The sequence below is a fragment of the Arachis hypogaea genome, chromosome 11 (assembly GCF_003086295.3).
Source record: "Arachis hypogaea cultivar Tifrunner chromosome 11, arahy.Tifrunner.gnm2.J5K5, whole genome shotgun sequence".
NCBI classification, from domain to species: Eukaryota; Viridiplantae; Streptophyta; class Magnoliopsida; order Fabales; family Fabaceae; genus Arachis; species Arachis hypogaea.
The window spans coordinates 51752680-51776390 of record NC_092046.1 but is presented as its reverse complement, the minus strand read 5'-3'; the positions used below and the strand labels follow the sequence as shown (position 1 = coordinate 51776390).

At 40.4% G+C, this 23711-nt stretch overlaps 2 non-coding genes across 2 annotated transcripts; both read left to right on the top strand.

The window, feature by feature from the left end:
• Positions 1-15304: 15304 nt before the first annotated feature.
• On the top strand, positions 15305-15411 carry LOC112725969 (small nucleolar RNA R71). The gene has a single exon (XR_003165045.1). It is a non-coding gene; the product is annotated as a small nucleolar RNA R71 (small nucleolar RNA).
• Positions 15412-22483: 7072 nt separating this feature from the next.
• Positions 22484-22590, top strand: LOC112725062 (small nucleolar RNA R71). Its single transcript, XR_003164192.1, has one exon. It is a non-coding gene; the product is annotated as a small nucleolar RNA R71 (small nucleolar RNA).
• Positions 22591-23711: the final 1121 nt, after the last annotated feature.

Genomic DNA, 23711 nt, shown 5'->3' with positions numbered 1-23711 from the left:
CGAAAAGAAAATTACCTAATCTGAGCAACAAGATGAACCGTCAGTTGTCCAAACTCGAACAATCCCCGGCAACGGCGCCAAAAACTTGGTGCACGAAATTGTGATCTCCAGGCTCGAACAAATCCGGGTAGTGGCTCCAAAGCTTGGTGCTCTGATCTCAATACATAATTGTCACAACTTCGATACAACTAACCAGCAAGTGCACTGGGTCGTCCAAGTAATACCTTACGTGAGTAAGGGTCGAATCCCACGGAGATTGTTGGTATGAAGCAAGCTATGGTCACCTTGTAAATCTCAGTCAGGCAGATATAAAGTGATAATGGTGTTTTCGAATATTATATAATAAAACAGGGATAGAGATACTTATGTAAATCATTGGTAGGAATTTCAGATAAGCGAATGGAGATGCTTTTTTGTTCCTCTGAACCTCTGCTTTCCTGCTATCTTCATCCAATCAGTCTCTCTCCTTTCCATGGCTGGCTGTATGCAAGGGCATCACCGTTGTCAGTGGCTACATCCCCTCCTCTCAGTGAATAATATGCTCACGCACCCTGTCACGGCACGGCTATTCATCTGTCGGTTCCCGATCATGCTGGAATAGGATTCACCCTCCTTTTGCGTCTGTCACTAACGCCCAACAATCGCGAGTTTGAAGCTCGTCACAGTCATTCAATCATTGAATCCTACTCAGAATACCACAGACAAGGTTTAGACCTTCCGGATTCTCTTGAATGCCGCCATCATTCTAGCTTACACCACGAAGATCCTGGTTAGGAGATCTAAGAGATACTCATTCTAGCTTATTTCATGTAGAACAGAAGTGTTTGTCAGGCACGCGTTCATAAAGGAGAAGGATGATGAGCGTCACACATAATCATCACCTTCATCACGTTCTTGGGTGCGAATGGATATCTTAGAAGAGAAATAAGAAGAATTGAATAGAAAACAGTAGTACTTTGCATTAATCTTTGAGGAACAGCAGAGCTCCACACCTTAATCTATGGAGTGTAGAAACTCTACCGTATGAAAATACATAAGTGAAGGTCCAGGCATGGCCGAGATGGCCAGCCCCCTTGATCTAAGAACAATGCATTCAAAGATGATCCTAAGATCCTAAGATGATCCAAAGATGGTCAAAAAGACTAGTAAGAGGTCCTATTTATAATAAACTAGTCACTAGGGTTTACATGAGTAAGTAATTGATGCATAAATCCACTTCCGGGGCCCACTTGGTGTGTGTTTGGGCTGAGCTTAAGTGTAGCACGTGCAGAGGCCATTTGTGGAGTTGAACGCCAGTTTCTGTGCCAGTTTGGGCGTTCAACTCTGGTTTTGGATCCTTTTCTGGCGCTGGACGCCAGATTTGGGCAGAAGGCTGGTGTTGAACGCCAGTTTACGTCATCTATTCTTGGCCAAAGTATGAACTATTATATATTGCTGGAAAGCCCTGGATGTCTACTTTCCAACGCAATTGGAAGCGCGCCATTTCGAGTTCTGTAGCTCCAGAAAATCCACTTTGAGTGCAGGGAGGTCAGAATCCAATAGCATCAGTAGTCCTTTTTCAACCTCTGAATCTGATTTCTGCTCAAGTCCCTCAATTTCAGTCAGAAAATACCTGAAATCACAGAAAAACACACAAACTCATAGTAAAGTCCAGAAATGTGAATTTAACATAAAAACTAATGAAAACATCCCTAAAAGTAACTAGATCCTACTAAAAACATACTAAAAACAATGCCAAAAAGCGTATAAATTATCCGCTCATCACCGGTGTCTTTTTAGAAGCCTTTTCTTTTCCTTTCTTGGTGGTCATCCTGAAAAAGGAAGAAAAAGAAGGAATATGAAATTCAGAGAGATAAACACCCGAATTAGCAAGCCTCAAATAATGATCATTTTGATGATGAAAAACCATGGATAATAAGCTCAATAGACACGAAGCGTAAGTGTTGTGAAAAAGACACACTAAGTTGCAAGAATAAGATAAAAAATAAATCAAGATGTCATTGGTGCTTTTTCACAAATACTTGGTGTGCATATTATAAGCAAGAAGCAAATTGAGACATCCAAGTGTGTAATAGACCCAAAATAGAATGCCAATTATCAAAGCAACACCACATAACACAAATAAGCCAAGAAATATCAAAATAATCCACCAATTCACAGAATATTCAACTTGAAACTCCAACACTAATACAAAAATGCAAGGAGAGAAAAAGAACTAAAGAAAACTACAAATAACAAAACTAAGATGCAATTAGGAACAAATAAAATTTTCGAATGCAATAAACTAAAGAAAGGTTAAAAATTAAAAGAGAGTAAGAAAAGAAACCTTGAAAAGAAGGTGAAGAGAGGAGGGTAAATGCAAGTAAGGATGAGATAAGAGGGGTGAGAAGAGAAAAGAAAAAGAAGAGGAAAGAAGGTGGGGACCGCCGGAGGTGATGGTTGCCAATGCTGGTAGAGGGGAATAAAGAAGTAAGAAAAGAGAAGAAAGAATAAAGAAGGAATAAGAAAGAATTAGAAGGGAGAAGAAAGAAGACAGCAGAGCAGCGCGCTGATTAAATTGAATCGGCAGCATGACGCGTGCGCGTCATCCACGCGTACGCATGGGTGGCTCAAAATAGACAGTGAGGCGTGAGCGTCAGTCATGCGTACACGTGATATGTTTTTGTGCTAGACGCATGAAACTGGCAGCATTCCATCATAACTCTCTGGTTTTTGTACCATGCATGACAGCATTAAGATACGACGCGTGCTCATCGGTCACACCCACGCGTGGATGGCCAAAAAATCAAATGACGCGTATGCGTCAGCGATGCGCACGTGTGGGTTGGGTTGTGCGCCTAGCACCCCACCCGCATGGTTCCAGTACAACTCTCTGGTATTTGTACCAGGGAGTAGCAGCATCAAAATTTGGGCGTTGACACGTACGCGTCGGTCACGCCTACACATGACAGCCCCCATTTTTTTTAAATCAGAACAAAATAAGCAAATAAATAAAAAAATATAGAAAAGGAAGATCATATCATGGTGGGTTATCTCCCACCTAGCACTTTTCTTTAACGTCCTTAAGTTGGACGGTCTATGAGCTCAGTCCTCTTCCTTGGTTGGGTCCTTCCAGAGAAAGATCTCTAACTCCTTGTTGTTCTTCACTTTTGCCCCATGATAGAGTTTCAAACAGTGGCCATTGACCTTGAATAAGGTAGGGCTTGAGGGGTGACTCAAGTGGACAACTCCATATGGTTCAACCTTTTCCACCACATATGGTCTATCCCGCTTTGACCTCAGTTTGCCCGGCATTAATCTCAACCTTGAATTATAGAGAAGGACTTGATCCCCAGCTCTAAACTCTCTTCTCTTAATATTTTGATCATGTACCGCCTTCAGCTTTTCTTTGTAGAGCCTTGAGTTTTCATAGGCTTCTAACCGAATGCACTCCAATTCTTCCAGTTGCAATTTTCTTTCAACTCTGGCTCCTCCCAATCCTGAGTTACATTCCTTCATAGCCCAATAAGCCTTGTGTTCCACCTCTCCCGAAAGGTGACAAGCCTTTCCGTAGACTAGCCAGAACGGACTCATGCCAATCGGTGTCTTGTAAGCTATTCGATAAGCCCATAGCGCATCTCTAAGCCTAGAGCTCCAATCCCTTCTATGGGGTTTAACCATCTTCTCAAGTATGCGCTTAATCTCTCTATTAGACACTTCGGCATGGCCATTTTTTTGGGGATGAGAAGTCATTGCCACCTTGTGAATAATGCCATGTTTCTTCATTAAACCTGTCATTCTTTTGTTACAAAAGTGAGAGCCTTGATCACTCACGATCGCTCGTGGTGATCCAAAGCGGCAAATGATGTTATTTCGCACAAAAGAGAAAACCACGTTAGCATCATCAGTATGGGTAGGAATTGCTTCCACCCACTTAGAAACATAATCAACTGCTAACAGAATATATAAGAAACCATTCGAGTTTGGAAAGGGACCCATGAAGTCAATACCCCAAACATAAAAAATTTCACAAAACAACATGAGTTGCTGGGGCATCTCATCCCTCCTGGATATGTTTCCAAACCTTTGGCATTGGTGGCAATAGTTACAGAAAAGATTTGGATCCTTAAAGAGTGTGGGCCACCAAAATCCGCAGTCTAAGATTTTTCTTGCAGTTCTTTGAGGGCCAAAGTAGCCACCACTTTCAGAAGAGTGGCACGCCTCCAAGATAGACTGAATTTTGGATTGTGGTACACACCTCCTAATTATTTGGTTGGCACCACATCTCCACAAATATGGGTTATCCCATATGTAATGCTTGGACTCGCTTTTGAGCTTGTCCTTTTGATGTTTAGAAAAATGTGGAGGAAAGGTGTGACTAACCAAATAATTAGCAATGGGTGCATACCAAGGAACCACCTCAGATATTGCTTGCAAGCTATAAAGAGGAAATGCATCATTGATAGGAGTAGAGTCACTTTTGATATGCTCTAGGCGACTCAAGTGACCCGCCACTAAATTTTGGGAACCACTCCTATCCTTGATCTGTAAATCAAACTCTTGCAATAGCAATATCCAATGGATTAACCTTGGCTTTGATTCTTTCTTAACTAGCAAGTATTTCAAAGTCGCATGGTCTGAATATACTACCATTTTGGTTCCACGTAAATAGGCCTGGAATTTATCCAAGGCAAAAATAATTACTAAAAGTTCCTTTTTAGTGGTAGTATAGTTAGACTGGGCACCATCTAATGTCTTAGAAGCATAAGCTATGATATAGGGATCCTTACCTTCGTGCTGAGTAAGCGCTGCTCCTACCACATAGTTAGATGCCTTGCACATAATCTCAAACGGCCTACTCTAATTAGGCCCTCTCACAATAGGAGCTTGGGTTAAGACAATCTTCAGCTTATCAAATGCTTCCATACACTCTTCACTCAAGTCAAACTCTACATCTTTTTGCAATAGATGGGAAAGGGGTAGTGCAACGTTACTGAAGTCCTTGATGAAACGCCAATAGAAACCTACATGACCAAGAAAAGAACGGACTTCCCTTACAGAAGAGGGGTAAGGTAAACCAAAAATGACATCAACCTTGGCAGGATCAACAGATATACCAGTATTAGAAACAACATGACCTAGAACAATACCTTGCTTTACCATAAAGTGACATTTTTCAAAGTTAAGCACAAGGTTTGAACTAGCATATCTTTCTTATACTCTAGCAAGATTATCCAAACAAAGGTAAAAAGAATCACCATAAACACTAAAGTCATCCATAAATACTTCCATACAGTGCTCAAGAAGATCCGAAAAGATGCTCATCATGCACCTTTGAAACGTAGCCGTTGCATTGCATAAACCAAAAGGCATTCGTTTGTATGCATACATTCCAAAAGGGCATGTGAAAGTGGTTTTCTCTTGGTCTTCTGGAGCAATATGGATTTGAAAATAACCGGTATAGCCATCTAAAAAGCAATAATGTGATTTACCTGACAGGCGATCAAGCATTTGATCGATGAATGGTAGTGGATAGTGATCCTTGCGAGTGGCCAAGTTCAAGCGCCTGTAGTCGATGCAAACTCTCCATGAATCCTGCACCCTTGTGGCCATGAGTTCTCCATTTTCATTCTTGACTATGGTGACACTAGACTTCTTCGGAACCACTTGTACCGGGCTAACCCACTCACTATCTGAGATTGGATAGATAATATCGGCTTCTAGTAGTCGGGTCACCTCTTTCTTCATAACTTCTAGAATTGTGGGGTTCAACCGCCTTTGTAGTTGACGGATAGGCTTGGTTTCCTCCTCTAGAAAAATGTGGTGTTCACAAACTTGAGGGCTTATACCAACTATGTCCGCTAAACTCTACCCAATAGCTTTCTTGTTCCTTCGCAATACATTAAGCAGTCGCTCCTCTTGTTGGGAGGTAAGCTCCTTTGCAATGATCACCGGGAGCTTTTGATTTTGTTTAAGATAAGCATATTTAAGATGGGGCGGAAGTGGCTTCAACTCCATATTTAGCTCATGGCTTGGCACTTGATTATCCAGTAGCACCGGAGGTGGTAAGGTGTCTTCATCATATTCAAAGGGTTTCCCCACACATGCACCTTGAACCATGTTCTTCTCATCAATTGTATCTTGGTGGACTTTGGCCACAATATTGTCAATTATATCACACCGGAAGATAGAATGGTCTTCCAGTGGATGCTTCATAGCCTCATCAAGATTGAAACTCACTGCTTTCCCATCATTTTCAAAGGAATAGGTACTCGAAAAAGCATCCAATTTAAACCGAGAGGTTTTCAAAAATGGCCTCCCGTGCAAGATAGATGATGGTCTTCCGGAGTCATTAGGGGGCATCTCAAGAATGTAGAAATCAATTGGAAAAGTCAACCCCTTAATGCTCACTAAGACATCTTCCGCAATGCCAACCACCGAGAATATGCTTTTATCTGCCAAAACAAAATGGTTTGCTTACCTTTTCAATGGTGGAAGCTTCAATGCATCATAAACAGATAAAAATATAATGCTGACACAAGCACCTAGGTCACACATGCAGTCAACAAATTGTATACCAACTATAGTGCAAGTAACTAGACAAGGACCGAGATCACAACATTTCTCCGATATAGCACCCATCAAAGCTGAAATTGAGCTATTCAAAGGAATAGTTTCTAGATCATGAATCTTCTCCTTATTCATGCACAAATCCTTTAGAAACTTGGCATACCTAGGAACTTGGCAAATAACATCAAAAAGGGGGGATAGTTACCTCGACCTTTTTGAAGATATCCACCATCTTGGGATCTAGCTCCACTTGCTTGCTAGTCCTCCTGGATAGGTGTGGAAAAGGTATTGGAATAGCCTCTTTCGAAACATTTTCTTCCTTAGAAACTCCATCCCTTGGTTGAGCAACTTCTTCTTCAACCACCTCTTGTACCTCATCCTCGTCTTCGACATCTTCTACCTCAACAACATCTTCATCTTGAATGGCTTCTCTCGAGCTTAGCTCCTCGGGACTCCTCTCTTGCAATGTAGTGCCGGACCTCAAGGTGATGGCATTGTTTCCACCCTTGGAATTAGGTAAGGGTTGAGAGAGAAGTGCACTAGAGCTTGAAGGTTGAGTATTGGCGGTAGAGGGTGGGTCCATACGGGTTATAAGAGCTTGGAAAGTAGAGGTGAGACTGGTGATGCTAGATGTAAGTGTTGTTTGAAGCTCCTTTTGTCCTTGAAGAATAAAGCGAAGTGTTTCATCTTGGTTGAAGGAAGAAGAAGGATAGGTAATTTGGGGGACTTGTGGTTGGGTGATTTGAGCTTGCCTTTTGTTGATACCGGTTTTGTTGGTAACTATTGTTCCACCTTTGGTTTCCACCATTGTTTCTTCCCTCTTGGTTATAGTTGTCTCTCCAGCCTTGGTTGGGATTATCTTGCCAACCTTGGTTGTAGTTATCTCCTTGATTATAGTTACCGCCTTGTTGATAATACCTTTGATTTGGACGGTTGTAATAAGCATTGGTAGCCGCCAAGGTATTGTCCTCTTGGAGTTGTGGACATTCATCGATATAGTGAGAATAACAAGCATAAATTCCACATACTCTTTGAGGGGCTAGCTGTTGACATTGTTGTTGTGGAGGAGAAGGAGGTTGTTGTTGATTGAGTTGGAGTTGCTTGAGGATATTAGTCATCTCTCCCAAGGTCTTGGTGAGGGCGGACTCAGTACTAGAATAAAATTTCGCAATAGCCTTGGGATGATTATTCCTTTGCCTTGCATGTTGGGTAGATTCGGCTAAATCGGTGATAAGTTGCCACGCTTCCGCCACCATTTTGTACTTTGTCATAGAGCCATTACTCGAAGCATCCAAACGGACCTTATCTTGAGGCTTCATGCCTTGGAAAAAGTAACTAATTAGCACCAACTCGTCAAGCATATGGTGAGGGCACAAATCAAGGAGCTTGCTAAAATATTTCCAATACTCATAGAGAGTTTCTGATTCACCTTGAATGACGCAAGAGATTTTCTTCCTCAGTCTATCCGTGACCTCCGGTGGAAAGAACTTATCCAAAAATTTTCTTCTAAGCAAATCCCAATTAGTGACAACATTTTCAGGTTGAGTGTAGAACCACTCCTTTGCCTTCCCTCAAGAGAAATGGGAAAGCATATACCCAAATGGCAACCTCATCCGCACCATACCACCTAGCAGTTGAACAAGCTGTTTGAAAGTCTCTAAGGTGCTTGATGGGATCTTGAGCGGGTACACCATGGAACTTAGGAAGTAGATTAATCAATGAGATCTTTAGCTCAAAATCGGAATTCAAATTCGGATGACGCACTTGAAATGGTTGGAGAGTGAAATCCGGGGCCCCCGCCTCCTTGAGAGCAATTCTTCTAGGAGCGGCCATAGTGTCGGTACCTAAATCAGTAGAAGAGACATCAATAGATTTAGTGGGAGAGGAGTTAGTTTCTTCCTCAAATGATGCCTCAGATTCAACCTCGGGTAAGTTTGGTGAATTGGGAAAAACCCCTTCACCACCCTCGGAGGCTAACCGACGCCGAGCTCACCTAATTTGTGACATGGTTCTCTCAATTTAGGGATCAAATGGGGCTAAGCTTGGATCTGGTAATGAAAGCGTCATTCAATAAAAGAAACATAGAGCTCATGGCAACAAAATATATTAAGCAAAATAACTAATAAATACTACTAATAACCAACTAGCACACAAATAAAAGATGTAATTATTCAAATATGAACATATTTACACCAACCAAGAACATAGCATAGATATGCAACTCCCCGACAATGACTCCAAAACTTGATGTGATGATAAATGTCGGTATAGAATTGATTAAGAAAATTACGTTGTAAGCATAGTTTAAACCAACAATCTATCTTCAATCAAAGTTAAAATGTGTGTCACAATTAAACTCAAAAACCCGGAGTAGAATCCCGGGTCATTTTTCTTAGGAGTTGAGACAAGATATAATTTATTGGTTAGGATTTCCTGGAGATTCTCGAAGTTGAGAACAAGAAAAATAAATAACTAGAAATTAGATCAATAGATAACTAGTAAGAGTTGATAATTAATCAATATAAAAGGTCTTGGTTAGGGGTGAAAATTGGAATTTCTATCCTCATTGTCTTTCCTAAGTATGATGGCAAAGGCTCATTGCTCTCACTTAGTTATCCTCTAACGATTGAAGGAAAGTCAAGTGAAACACTTAACTTTAGCTCATTGGTGCGGTTTTATAACCACAAACTAACCGGCAAGTGCACCGGGTCGTACCAAGTAATACCTCAGGTGAGTGAGGGTCGATCCCATGAGGATGGAGGGACTAAGCAACAATGGTTCATTAATTTACTTAGTTAGACAAGCAGAAAATAGTGTTGAGAGTTCAAATGCATTAAATAGTAAATTCAGAATATCAGAAGACAGGCAAGTAAATAAGTTGGAAAAACAATATGGAGAAGGCAGTTAAGGCTTCAGAGTTATCTATTTTTCGGATTGACTTTTCTTATTAATTTATTTTAATCATGCAAGATTTAATTCATGGAAAACTATATGTGACTAGACCCTAATTCCTTAGACCTTTCTAGTCTCCTCTAAGTTTCATCAACTGCCAATTCCTTGGTCAATTTATTCCAATTAGGGGGTGAAGTTTAATTCTAGTTATTATGCCACAAAAATCCTAATTATCCAAATATAAGAGGATTATATGTCACGTATCCCATTAAGTCTAGATAATTAGAAATTAGGAGAAATTATTTTCAAGCTGTTGTTCAGGTAAAGAGCTTTTCCAAGTTATACGAGAACTCAATTAGAAAGAGGATCATACTTCCGTTCCACCCAAATTCATAAGATAAAGAAAGAAAACAATCCTTGAAATATAAATCAGTACATGAATTAAAATAGAAAAACAATAGAATCAATCCATACAATAGACAGAGCTCCTAACCTTAACAGTGGAGGTTTAGTTGCTCATGGAAAAAAGTGAAAACTAGGATTCTGGTAAACTGTAAATTGGGCTGAGGTGGAATAATGTTGGTATTCCAGAAGAGAAGTTTCTTTTTCTCTTTTATATCTAATCCTAATTAATTTAAAATCTATTTCTAAAACTAAAATAATATCTTTTCCTATTTTTAAAAAAATAAAGTTTAAATCATAATTAAATGCAGCAATCAGCATTTTCTGCGTTTTCTGCACGTGGCGCATGTCACGCGTACGCGTCGATGATCTTCTTCGCGTGTCACGCGTACACATCAGGTACGCGCACGCGTCGTTGTGCAAATCTCAAAATCACGCGCACACGTCAGGTATGCGCACGCGTCCCTCATCGCTGGTCATCTCCTTTAATTCTTGTGCTCCTTCCATTTGTGCAAGCTTCCTCTCCATCCTCTAAGCCATTCCTGCCCTATATAGCCTTCTTTTCTTTTTCTGTGGAAACTCCATCAAATCCAACTAAATGCTACCTAAAATAAACAGAATTGCACACGACTCAAAGTAGCATTCATAGTGGTTAAAAGATAATTAATTCTTGATTAAAATCAATCAAATTAAATGCAAATTCACTAGGAAAAGATAGGAAAGATGCTCACACATCACAACACCAAACTTGAATTGTTTCTTGTCCTCAAGCAACCAAAATAAGTGCAAGATTAAGATGTGAAATTGCATGAGAAATGAGAGTTCATTTATGCTTGTGTCTCTTCTTAAAGTGGGATTTATCTATTGCAATTCTGAACAGTTTTGGCATCTCACTCTCCTTTGAATCAGAGGAATGTCAATGTCTTGCGGAATTAGAATTCGGATCATATTATGAGTTCTCTAATCTTTATACCTCAGTTAAATCCTTGAACACAACAGATATCCCTTAATTCGCAATTAACTTGTGCTTTGCACCTTGAGCCTAGCCGTGACTTTAAATGTTCTGTCTCAAGGGTTAATTGACACAAGAACACCACAAGCACTTAATTGGGAAACTCATTTGAAGTTCTGATTTTTTTTCTTCCAGCTATTCCCAGATAGTGGTGCTCAAAGCCTTTGGCATACTCTACTAATTGTAGTTGATCTCAACTCTAAATGTTCTGTCTCAAGGATTACTTGACACAAGAACACCACAAGCATATGACTAGGGAAACAACTCTTTGAGCTTTTAATCATGTCTGACCCCCTAGTCATTGATGCTCAGTGATGCGCATAAACTTGTTATGCTACGATTTAGGAAATTGCACGATCGGCAAAATTCCTTCCGGCAAGTGCACCGGTTATCGTCAAGTAAAAACTCACAATAGAGTGAGGTCGAATCCCACAAGGATTGGTTGAGTGAGCAATTCGGATTAGAAGTATGTTCTAGTTGAGCGGAATCAAGATTTAGATGAGAATTGCGGAATGTAAAATTGGCGGGAAACGTAAATGACAAGAAATTGAAATGGCGGAATCTTAAATTGCATGAATTAAAGAGCAGAAGCTAAATTGCTGAAATTAAAAGGGAATGGGGGTGATTGCATGAATTTAATTGCAGAATGTAAAGAGAAAGTGGTAGATCAGAAATGGGGAATTCATTGGGTGTTAGGAGATATTGAGATCTCCGAATCAAAACATTTTTATTCCTTCCTCAACCAATGCATTCATTGAATTTTTCTTGGCAATCTTATATGATTGGATCCCAATCCCTTGGCTCACCAATTCTCTCTAAAAACGAACAAATTCCCAATCCCTTGGTTTAAATGTTCATAAGAAGAGATGATGCTCGATCACTGATTATACCACACAGTTTCATGAACCACAATTTGGTAGGATTACATGTCACAATATCCATCCAAACCCCAATCCAATTCACTGTGAGAAAGCTTCTCTAGCATGAATCCTCTATTCCTTTCCCAATTCACTGTGAGAAAGCTTCTCCCAAACACAGAGCCTTAGACCTTGCTTTTATATCCTCTTTTTCTTTTTTTTATATCCTCTTTTTTTTGCTGTTTCTTTTGCTTCAAGGATTAACTGTCACTAATTTTTAGAAAATTCATAATACTTCTCTAAATTCCTTTTCCTTATACGTCAACATTCCTTGATTCAAATTTAAACATGCACGGTTTATGTCATGCATTCAGGATCACAGAGAACACCACCACATTTGATTAAATGAGACTACTCTTAAAAAAATAAACTCAATTTCTCATGCATTACATCCTATTTTCTTCTTTCTTTTTGATTTCAAGCTCAGTGGGCAATACATGAGACACCTTTCAGAATTAAAGCAACTAACAGAAATTTTGAAAATAACAGAACTAAACTAGAACCTAGGAATTTATCTAATAAAGGATCATGCAATAAACGAGACAAATTAGCAGAAAACTGGAACATAACATAGTAAGAACGGGAAGGAATACAGAATGAAAGGAATTCAACCACCTCAGTTATCCTAGTAGCCGTTCTATTCTTCAGGCTGTGCTCCTCCGTGAAGATGATTCACCTCCCTTTGGTACCATAAAATTAAACAGAAAAACCATCAGCGAAGCGACAACACCAAACTTAAGGGTTTGCTTGTCCTCAAGCAAAGAAGAACTGAAAATAAAAACTCACTTGATTGCACCCTATGAGACTTTTATTCATTGATCCTTTTGTTGTTTTCAGGGTTTGATTGTGCTCTTAGGCTAAGTGCTCTGTGAGGGGGCGACTCTTTAAGATAAGCTTTCAGCCAGCACTCCCGAACCAGTTGGTTCAAGGTGCTAGGTGTTGAGACACCCCTAAGGACTTACTCCCTCAAGTCTTTTTCCCCCATACATACACACCACAGGCACATGATGTGTTTATTTTCTTTCTTGAGACCTTGGTGTCTAGCACCTCTTTGAGTTACTAAGTGTTCTGTAGCAAAGGTTACTCTTGATAGTGGACTTTCAGCTGATAATCCCGGGTTAGTTAACCCAGTTACCAAGTGATAAGGCACCCCTAAGAGCTTATTCATCCAAGTAAATCCCTTACACAGGAATGCCACAGACACTTGCCTCAAGATTCAAACCCTTGGTGCCTAGCCTTATCCTTTATTAACTTTTCTTTCTTTTTCAACTCTTATTGTTCTTTTTCCTTTTTCTTATTAGGATCTTATTATTTAGCTAGCCTCATGGGGTGTGTTTCAAGCATATGATTCAAGACAGATAGTTGCCTTCCCACCTTGTTGGTGAACCAACTTAGCTAAGTGATTACTACACCACAAATCTAAGAACTTACTCCACAACTTGAACTCCACTCTGGTCTTTCATAACATCTCTTTTTATTTGATTCAAAAGGAGACAAGCAACACAATAAGCAAGATGGAATTTAAAACAGGCAATTTGGCTAGCAATCATAGACCTAAGCAAGGAGAATACTAAAAACAGAATTGAAAATCCTAAACTACCATGAAAGCATGTTCTATTTCATACATGATTTTCCTTATTTAAAACTTGAACAAGATGGGACAATGAGGGAACTCCACCACCTTTTACTCTTGGGGGTGCTCATGCTCTCCTTCCTGTTTGTCCTCTTTGTGTTTTTCTTGAGTGTTCGCACTCCCACTTCCCTTGCTTTTTCCAATCAACTTCTTCCAATGTTGCATGGCTACCATTCCCAATGTAATCCCCTTGAAGACACGTGTGTAGTATCTTTCCTTGGTTGTTGGTTCTCTTGATCTATTTCTTGTGAGGGTTTGAAAACATTGAATGTGAGTTGTTCATCATGGATCCTCAAAATTAGCTCTCCTCGCTCCACATCTATAAGTGCTCTGGCTGTAGCTAGGAATGGTCTTCCCAATATGATTGGGTAGAGATGACTCTCTTCCATGTCCAATATGACAAAGTCTATGGGCAGGAAGAATTTTCCAACCTTAACCAGCACATTTTCAACCACTTCTACTGCTTGTTTTTGAGTCTTGTCAGCCAGCTTGATGACTACATCTGTGGGCATTATCTCATTGATCTGCAGCTTCTTCATAAGGGATAAAGGCATCAAGTTGATGCTTGCTCCCAAATCACAAAGTTCTTTATCAAACATGGTTTCTCCTATGGCACAGGGGATGTGAAAACTCCTTGGGTCCTTCCTTTTTGTAGGCAACTCGGGTTGAATGAGGGCACTGCACTCCTTATTCATCACTATTGTTTGTCTTCTCTTGAGTGAGCTTTTCCTGGTCAGCAGCTCCTTCATATACTTAATGTATGAGGGCATTCGCTGAAGAGCCTTGATGAATGGTATGTTTACATGGAGGGATGCAAACATGTCAAGAAACCTTGAGTGTATTTTCTTCTCTACACAGCCATTTAGTAGTTGGGAAAAGGGTGCATAAAGTCTCAGCAGCTCCTTCTGTGTCAGCTCCTTCTGTGTAATTGTGGTTTCTTGATGATTCTCCCCCTGCTTTCCTGCTGAAGTATCTTCAGGTTGTTCTAATGGGTTGTTCAGCTCTTCCTCAGTCTCCTTATCACTTATAGTAACCATCTTGCAATCTTCCCATCTGACTTTCTTTACTTCACCTCTCGGATTTTTCTCTGTATCACTTGGGAAGCTATCAGTAGGTTTGGGAATCTTCTCAGATAAGTATCCCACTTGAAATTCCAGCCTCTTAATGGTGTCTCCCTGGTTCTTGATACTGGCTCGCACCTCCTCTTTGAACACCTTGTTATCTTGAATCTCTTTGCATATACCTTCAAGTATAGTCTCAATCCTTGAGAGTCTATCTTCAGATGATGGTGAGTTGAGGTTGGAGGGATGAGAAGGGCCATTTTGGCTTTGGTATGGATGTTGAGGTGTGTTGTTAGGTGGGTGTTGATATGATCTTTACGTGGAATGTTGGTGGGCTACATTATTGTTGGGGTTGTGGCGTCTCTGATCTTGGTCTTGGTCTTGTTGATTTTCCCACCCAAAGTTTGGGTGGTTCCTCCAACCAGGATTGTAGGTCTTGGAGTATGGATCATGTGCTTTCCTAGGTGAGTTTCCAATGTAGTTGGCTTGTTCTTGCTCATCCTCTGCCTCTGCATTCACTTCCTCTTGGGTTACTGATGAGGTGGTGATTGCTGCTACTTGGTTCCTCTCCATCTTCTTGGTAAGACCAGCCAGCTGCTTGGTGATAAGCTTGTTTTGGGCTAGCAGTGCATCCACATTGTTTAGCTCCATCACTCCTCTAGTGTTTCCTCTTTCAGTAGCATAGAAGTAGTCATTCTCGGCTACAGTCTCAATGACATCTATGGCTTCTTCAATGGTCTTCTTCTTGTTCAGAGATCCCCCAGATGAGTGGTCTACTGCCTTTTTCGATTCATAAGAAAGACCTTCATAGAAAATGTGCAGCTGCACCCATTCATTGAACATATCTGGTGGGCACCTTCTTGTCAGGTCCTTAAACCTCTCCCATGCTTCATATAGAGTCTCACCATCTTGTTGCCTGAAAGTTTGAATCTCAGCTCTCAACCTGTTGATTCTTTGAGGAGGATAGAATCTTGCCAAGAATTTGTTCATCACATCTTCCCAGGTTGCTAAACTCTCCTTCAGAAAGGACTCTAACCATTTGTATGCCTTGTCCTTGAGTGAGAAGGGAAATAAAAGTAGTCTATTGGTGTCAGGATGAACACCGTTAGACTTCACAGTATCACATATCCTCAGGAAGGTGGTTAAATGTTAGTTGGGGTCTTCTTGGACACCTCCTCCGAACGATCAGTTGTTCTGAACAAGGGTGATGAGCTGTGGCTTTAGTTCAAAGTTGTTGGCATGTATGGTTGGCTTTTGAATGCTACTCCCACTGTTTCCTGGGTTTGGGTTGATATAAGATCCTAAAATTCTTCTCTCCTGCCCAGCATGATTTGCTAGACCTTCTCTGCCATGGTTGTGAGCCTCTTCTTCATGATGGTTCTCCATATTTTCATCCATGTTTGGTTCAAAATACTCCTCCTCTTACTCAGCACCAACTACTTTCTTTCCTCTTGCTTCCCTCCTTAATCTAAGGAAGGTCCTCTCATGTTCAGAATCAAAGGAAGTTGAAGCCCCACTTCTTCTCCCTGTCATACAACCAACAAGGCACAAGCAAGGAAATAGATGCAGAAAGTATTTCTGTTAGAATTGCTGTTAGTGTGAGTGATGCAATATATCAAACAGTTAGTGGGTTAGTGGACTAAATTGTAAACTAAAAAAAAGTAGGGAAAAAGGGAGAAAATAACTAAAACTGAAAGTAAATTACTCACACAGAACTTTAAATCAAACAAAAGAAAAATGCTCAATATAGTTATCCTCCAATTTATTCATTGTTGATACAAAATCAATCCCCGGCAATGGCGCCATAAACTTGATGCACGGAAACTTGTCTCTCAACAATTTTCCTTCGGCAAGTATACCGAATTGTCGTCAAGTAAAAACTCACAATAGAGTGAGGTCGAATCCCACAGGGATTGATTGGTCAAGCAACTTTAATTAGAGGAATGTTCTAGTTGAACTAAGCAGAATTGGATTTGTGATTTGCAGAAAATTAAATGGCGGAAAAGTAAATAGCAGAAACGTAAATGCTGGAAATAAAGAGCTGAATGTAAATAGCGGAAAGTAAATTGCAGAATCTTAAATGGGGAAGGGGAGTTTAGCAAGAAAGTAAATAGCAGAAAGTAAAGAGAACGGGTAAGATCAGAAATGGGGAATTCATTGGGCTTAGGAGATGTTGCATTCTCCGGATCAAGTTCATTTTCACCTCTTCCTCAATCAATGCATTCATTGATCTCCTTGGCAATCTTAAGTGATCGAATTCCAATTTCTTGGTAATTCAATCTCTCAAATCTTGATCAATAGCCAATTCCTTGGTCAATTGCTCATGAGAAGAAATGAAGTATGGTCACTGATTATACCACATGTATTTCCAAATCAAAGTGTTGGTAGGATTATATGTCACTATATCCATCCAAACCCCAATTTAGTCCAACATGAGAAAGCATTTCTAGCATGATCTCTTCATTCCTCTTCCAAAGTTCCTAAGAGATCCAAGTATGAATAGCTTCTTTTCCAAGATAACTACCCAATTGAATGAAGATTGAAAGCTTTCTAGTAAAATCAAGAGAAAAGATAGAAGAAGAATAATGAAAACTACTATTGATCCATCAAATTACAACAGAGCTCCCTAACCCAATGAAAGGGGTTTAGTTGTTCATAGCTCTGGGAATGGAAAGCATAGATGTAAAATACATTATGAGAATTAAACTAAAAGCTGCAGAGAAAGTAAAATACAGAGAGTAGTTCTCAAATTTCCAACCCCCTTTTTAATTCAAAACTATCCCTATATATACTACTCTTTTGATCTTCTAGTTGGTTCTTCAAATCTTGGATATGGGCCTTTGGATCTTGAGTTTGAAGCAGTTATCTTCTTCAGTGGGCTTAGCTTTACTTGCAGAGAGAAAGTATGAAGTGGGCAGGGAGTTTTAGCTTAGGACGTTAGTAGTGTTAACGTTAAGTGAAAGTGTGGGTTCGAGAACGTTAGTGGCAGTCGTCTTTTTCACTAACGTTCCTAACCCAAGGATGATCCATTTTAACTTCAACGTTAGTGGCACCAACGTGACCACTAACGTTGCCTCTTGGTCCTTCGCACACGTTATTGGGACTTACCTTTTCCAATAACGTTGAGAATCCTCGCTTCCCCTTACGTTAGAGTTCACGTTAGTGTGGCTAACGTGACCTTTAACGTAGGCTTGCCAAATCTTTGAAAACGTTAGTGACACTTACCTTTGTCACTAACGTTTCAAAACACCCCTACTTCCCACGTTAGAGTTCACGTTAACTAGGTTAACGTGGCTTCTAACGTGGTGGTGATAGCCATCTCCGACGTTAGTGACAAAGGTGAGTGTCACTAACGTTGGCTCATCATTCTTCAATCCACGTTAGCTTCCACGTTAACTAAGTTAACGTGGGAGTTAACGTTGCTCATAGTGGCTCATTCCAACGTTAGTGACAAAGGTGAGTGTCACTAACGTTGGCCATTCTTGCTCCCTCCACGTCAGCTTCCACGTTAACTAAGTTAACGTGACAACTAACGTGGCTCAAAGTGGCTTAGTCCAACGTTAGTGACAAAGGTGAGTGTCACTAACGTTGGCCATTCTTTTTCTTCCCCACGTTAGAGTCCATGTTAACTGAGTTAACGTGGCTTTTAACGTGGCCAATATGAGCTTGGTCCAACGTGAGTGACAAAGGTGAGTGTCACTAACGTTGGCTTCATTTTTTTCTTTCACGTTAGAGTTCACGTTAACTTAGTTAACGTGACTCTTAACGTGGGCTATGATGGCTTCGAGAACGTTATTGGCGATTACTTTTCTCATTAACGTTACAAGCTAGCTCCCATTCCACATTAGTGGTTACGTTAGTTAGACTATCGTGGCTGCTAACGTGGTTCTTCCTTGCTTTCTTTGTCCTGAAATCAAGCAATAGAGTGCATCAAAGTTCTAATCCAAATCATGAGACATGCGTCATCCAATTTGTCATTCAATTCTTGCATAATTCTCATGAAATCATGTAAAGTGCACAATGTTTGCTTGAATCAAGATGTAAGTGAAATTCTATCCAAAACTTGCTTATTTCCTAAGAAAATGCATGAAACTACCCTAAAACAGTAAAGAAAAGGTAAGTGGAACTGGCCAAAATGCCCTGGCATCACAACACCAAACTTAAAGCTTGCTTGTCCCTAAGCAAGTACTGGAACAAGAGAATGATGAATGAAATGCCAAGAGAAATGAGTCATTATTGTGGAAGTCATGTCCTTGGTTTTATGGTGGTTTCATGCATAGCAACTTAGGTTCATTCCTTCACTGGCTTTCAGACCTTTATCATGTCTTGGAATACTCACTTGATTGCACCCTATGAGACTTTTATTCATTGATCCTTTTGTTGTTTTCAGGGTTTGATTGTACTCTTAGGCTAAGTGCTCTGTGAGGGGGCGACTCTTTAAGATAAGCTTTCAGCCAGCACTCCCGAACCAGTTGGTTCAAGGTGCTAGGTGTTGAGATACCCCTAAGGACTTACTCCCTCAACTCTCTTTCCCCCATGCATACACACCACATGCACATGATTTGTTTATTTTCTTTCTTGAGACCTTGGTGTCCAGCACCTCTTTGGGTTACTAAGTGTTCTGTAGCAAAGGTTACTTTTGATAGTGGACTTTCAGCTGATAATCCCGGGTTAGTTAACCCAAGTTACCAAGTGATAAGGCACCCCTAAGAGCTTATTCATCCAAGTAAATCCCTTACACAGGAATGCCACAGACACTTGCCTCAAGATTCAAACCCTTGGTGCCTAGCCTTATCCTTTATTAACTTTTCTTTTTTTTTCAACTCTTATTGTTCTTTTCCCTTTTTCTTATTAGGATCTTATTATTTAGCTAGCCTCATGGGGTGTGTTTCAAGCATATGATTCAAGACAGATAGTTGCCTTCCCACCTTGTTGGTGAACCAACTTAGCTAAGTGATTACTACACCACAAATCTAAGAACTTACTCCACAACTTGAACTCCACTCTGGTCTTTCATAACATCTCTTTTTATTTGATTCAAAAGGAGACAAGCAACACAATAAGCAAGATGGAATTGAAAACAGGTAATTTGACTAGCAATCATAGACCTAAGCAAGGAGAATACTAAAAACAGAATTGAAAATCCTAAACTACCATGAAAGCATATTCTATTTCATACATGATTTTTCTTATTTAAAACTTGAAAAAGATGGGACAATGAGGGAACTCCACCACCTTTTACTCTTGGGGGTGCTCATGCTCTCCTTCCTGTTTGTCCTCTTTGTGTTTTTCTTGAGTGTTCGCACTCCCACTTCCCTTGCTTTTTCCAATCAACTTCTTCCAATGTTGCATGGCAACCATTCCCAATGTAATCCCCTTGAAGACACGTGTGTAGTATCTTCCTTTTGTGTTATCCGAACCCTTAAATTGCCCCATCAATGCTCCTACAAAATAAAAGAAATGTGATTAAAAACACACTTGTAGAAAGTGGCGGCAAAATTAAAAGGCTAACTACTTTTTAAAGTTTTTGCTTTTAACTAACTAAGTGCTATTCATGATTGCAGACCAACTGACTAACTCAACATCCATGTATGCAACATTGGCAACACCAAACTTAGTTTGGTGCCATGTGGTGTAAAAGATTTGTTCAAGGCCCCTAAGAGTGACATGATATGGGTTACATTTATGTTCTCTTAGTGTGTCTTGAACACCAAACTTGTTCCTCACTATATGTTGCACACAAGGATTCATTCAAGTGCATATCAAGTTGATTTGAAATTCATGAACCTTGTATTATTAACTATTTTTAAAAGCATGTAAAACATGGGTTGCCTCTCATGAAGCGATTCTTTAGCGTCACTAGCTTGACGTTCTGCCTTTATCAGGGTGGTTGGTAGTGCTTCAAGTCCTCCTCCCTTGCAGTAAATCTATCTCCATTGGCTTCATCAAGGATCTCCACATGTTCTAAGGAGAGAACTCTGTTGATGGTAAAAACTTTAGGTAGCTGAGATGGGATGGTGGGGAGATCGGGAGGAATAGCTGGGAAGTAAGCTGAGATTACTTTATCCCCTGGAGAGAAATCTTCTGTAGAAATCTTCTTGTTCCTCAATCTCCTTGGTACCTTCTTCTTTGCTGTTATCCTGCTCTTTGTGGTCTCTTTTCCTGTGGAGATTTTGTTGCTGGTCTCATGTGATTCTGGTGGTTTTGGCTCCACTTGAGTTTTCTCTAGCTGTGATAGCTGTTGATTATCTTGTTTTTCAAACAAGGGGACTCCCAAATGTGCTGGTTGTGCTTCAGTGCTTGTTTCTTCTATCAGTATCTCACTGTGATCTTTCCTTGGTTCTTGGTTCTCTTGATTTGTTTCTTGTGAGGGTTTGAAAACATTGAATGTGAGTTGTTCATCATGGATCCTCAAAATTAGCTCTCCTCGCTCCACATCTATAAGTGCTCTGGCTGTAGCTAGGAATGGTCTTTCCAATATGATTGGGTGGAGGTGACTCTCTTTCATGTCCAATATGACAAAGTCTGTGGGCAGGAAGTATTTTCCAACCTTAACCAGCACATTTTCAACAACTCCTACTGCTTGTTTTTGAGTCTTGTCAGCCAGCCTGATGACTACATATGTGGGCATTATCTCATTGATCTGCAGCCTCTTCATAAGGGATAAAGGCATCAAGTTGATGCTTGCTCCCAAATCGCAAAGTCCTTTATCAAACATGGTTTCTCCTATGGCACAGGGGATGTGAAAACTCCCTGGGTCCTTCCTTTTTGTAGGCAACTCGGGTTGAATAAGGGAACTGCACTCCTTATTCATCACTATTATTTGTCCTCTCTTGAGTGAGCTTTTCCTGGTCAGCAGCTCCTTCATATACTTAATGTATGAGGGCATTCGCTGAAGATCCTTGATGGATGGTATGTTTACATGGAGGGATGGAAACATGTCAAGAAACCTTGAGTATATTCTCTTCTCTACAAAGCCATTTTATAATTGGGGAAAGGGTGCATAAAGTCTCAGCAGCTCCTTCTGTATCAGCTCCTTCTGTGTAATTGTGGTTTCTTGATGATTCTCCCCCTGCTTTCCTGCTGAAGTATCTTCAGGCTGTTCTAATGGGTTGTTCAGCTCTTCCTCAGTCTCCTTATCACTTATAGTAACCATCTTGCAATCTTTCCATCTGACTTTCTTTGCTTCACCTCTTGGATTTTTCTCTGTATCACTTGGGAAGCTATCAGTAGGTTTGAAAATCTTCTCAGATAAGTATCCCACTTGAAATTCCAGCCTCTTGATGGTGTCTCCCTGGTTCTTGATACTGGCTCGCTCCTCCTCTTTGAACACCTTGTTATCTTGAATCTCTTTGCATATGCCTTCAAGTATAGTCTCAATCCTTGAGATTCTATCTTCAGATGATGGTGAGTTGAGGTTGGACGGATGAGAAGGGCCATTTTGGCTTTGGTATGGATGTTGAGGTGTGTTGTTAGGTGGGTGTTGATATGATCTTTGCGTGGATTGTTGGTGGACTGCATTGTTGTTGGGGTTGTAGCGTCTCTGATCTTGGTCTTGGTCTTGTTGATTTCCCCACCCAAAGTTTGGGTGGTTCCTCCAACCAAGATTGTAGGTATTGGAGTATGGATCATGTGCTTTCCTAGGTGAGTTTCCAATGTAGTTGGCTTGTTCTTGTTCATCCTCTGTCTCTGCATTCACTCCCTCTTGGGTTGCTGATGAGGTGGTGATTGCTACTACTTGGTTCCTCTCTATCTTCTTGGTAAGATCAGCCAGCTGCTTGGTGATAAGCTTGTTTTGGGCCAGCAGTGCATCCACATTGTTTAGCTCCATCACTCCTCTAGTGTTGCTCTTTCAGAAGCATAGAAGTAGTCATTCTCGGCTACAGTCTCAATGACATCTATGGCTTCTTCAATGGTCTTCTTCTTGTTCAGAGATCCCCCGGATGAGTGGTCTACTGCCTTCTTCGATTCATAAGAAAGACCTTCATAGAAAATGTGCAGCTGCACCCATTCATTAAACATATCTGGTGGGCACCTTCTTGTCAGGTCCTTAAACCTCTCCTATGCTTCATATAGAGTCTCAACATCTTGTTGCCTGAAAGTTTGAACCTCAGTTCTCAACCTGTTGATTCTTTGAGGAGGATAGAATCTTGCCAAGAATTTGTTCACCACATCTTCCCAGGTTGCTAAACTCTCGTTCGGGAAGGACTTTAACCATTTGTATGCCTTGTCCTTGAGTGAGAAGGGAAATAAAAGTAGTCTATAGGTGTCAGGATGAACACCGTTAGACTTCACAGTATCACATATCCTCAGGAAGGTGGTTAAAAGTTGGTTGGGGTCTTCTTGGACACCTCCTCCGAACGAACAGTTGTTCTGAACAAGGGTGATGAGCTGTGGCTTTAGTTCAAAGTTGTTGGCATGTATGGTTGGCTTTTGAATGCTACTCCCACAGTTTCCTGAGTTTGGGTTGATATAAGAGCCTAAAACTCTTCTCTCCTGCCCAGCATGATTTGCTAGACCTTCTCTACCATGGTTGTGAGCCTCTTCTTTATGATGGTTCTCCATATTTTTATCCATGTTTAGTTCAAAATACTCCTCCTCTTTCTCGGCACCAACTACTCTCTTTCCTCTTGCTTCCCTCCTTAATCTAAGAAAGGTCCTCTCAGGTTCAAAATCAAAGGAAGTTGAAGCCCCGCTTCTTTTCCCTGTCATACAACCAACAAGGCACAAGCAAGGAAATAGATGCAGAAAGTATTTCTGTTAGAAATGCTGTTAGTGTGAGTGATGCAATATATCAAACAGTTAGTGGGTTATTGGACTAAATTGTAAACAACTAAAAAAAAAAGTAGGGGAAAGGGGAGAAAATAACTAAAACTGAAAGTAAATTACTCACACAGAACTTTAAATCAAACAAAAGAAAAATGCTCAATCTAGTTATCCTCCAATTTAATCATTGTTGATACAAAATCAATCCCCGGCAACGGCGCTATAAACTTGATGCACGAAAACTTGTCTCTCAACAATTTTCCTTCGGCAAGTATACCAAATTGTCGTCAAGTAAAAACTCACAATAGAGTGAGGTCGAATCCCACAGGGATTGATTGGTCAAGCAACTTTAATTAGAGGAATGTTCTAGTTGAACTAAGCAGAATTGGATTTGTGATTTGCAGAAAATTAAATGGCGGGAAAGTAAATAGCAGAAACGTAAATGCTGGAAATAAAGAGATGAATGTAAATTGCGAAAA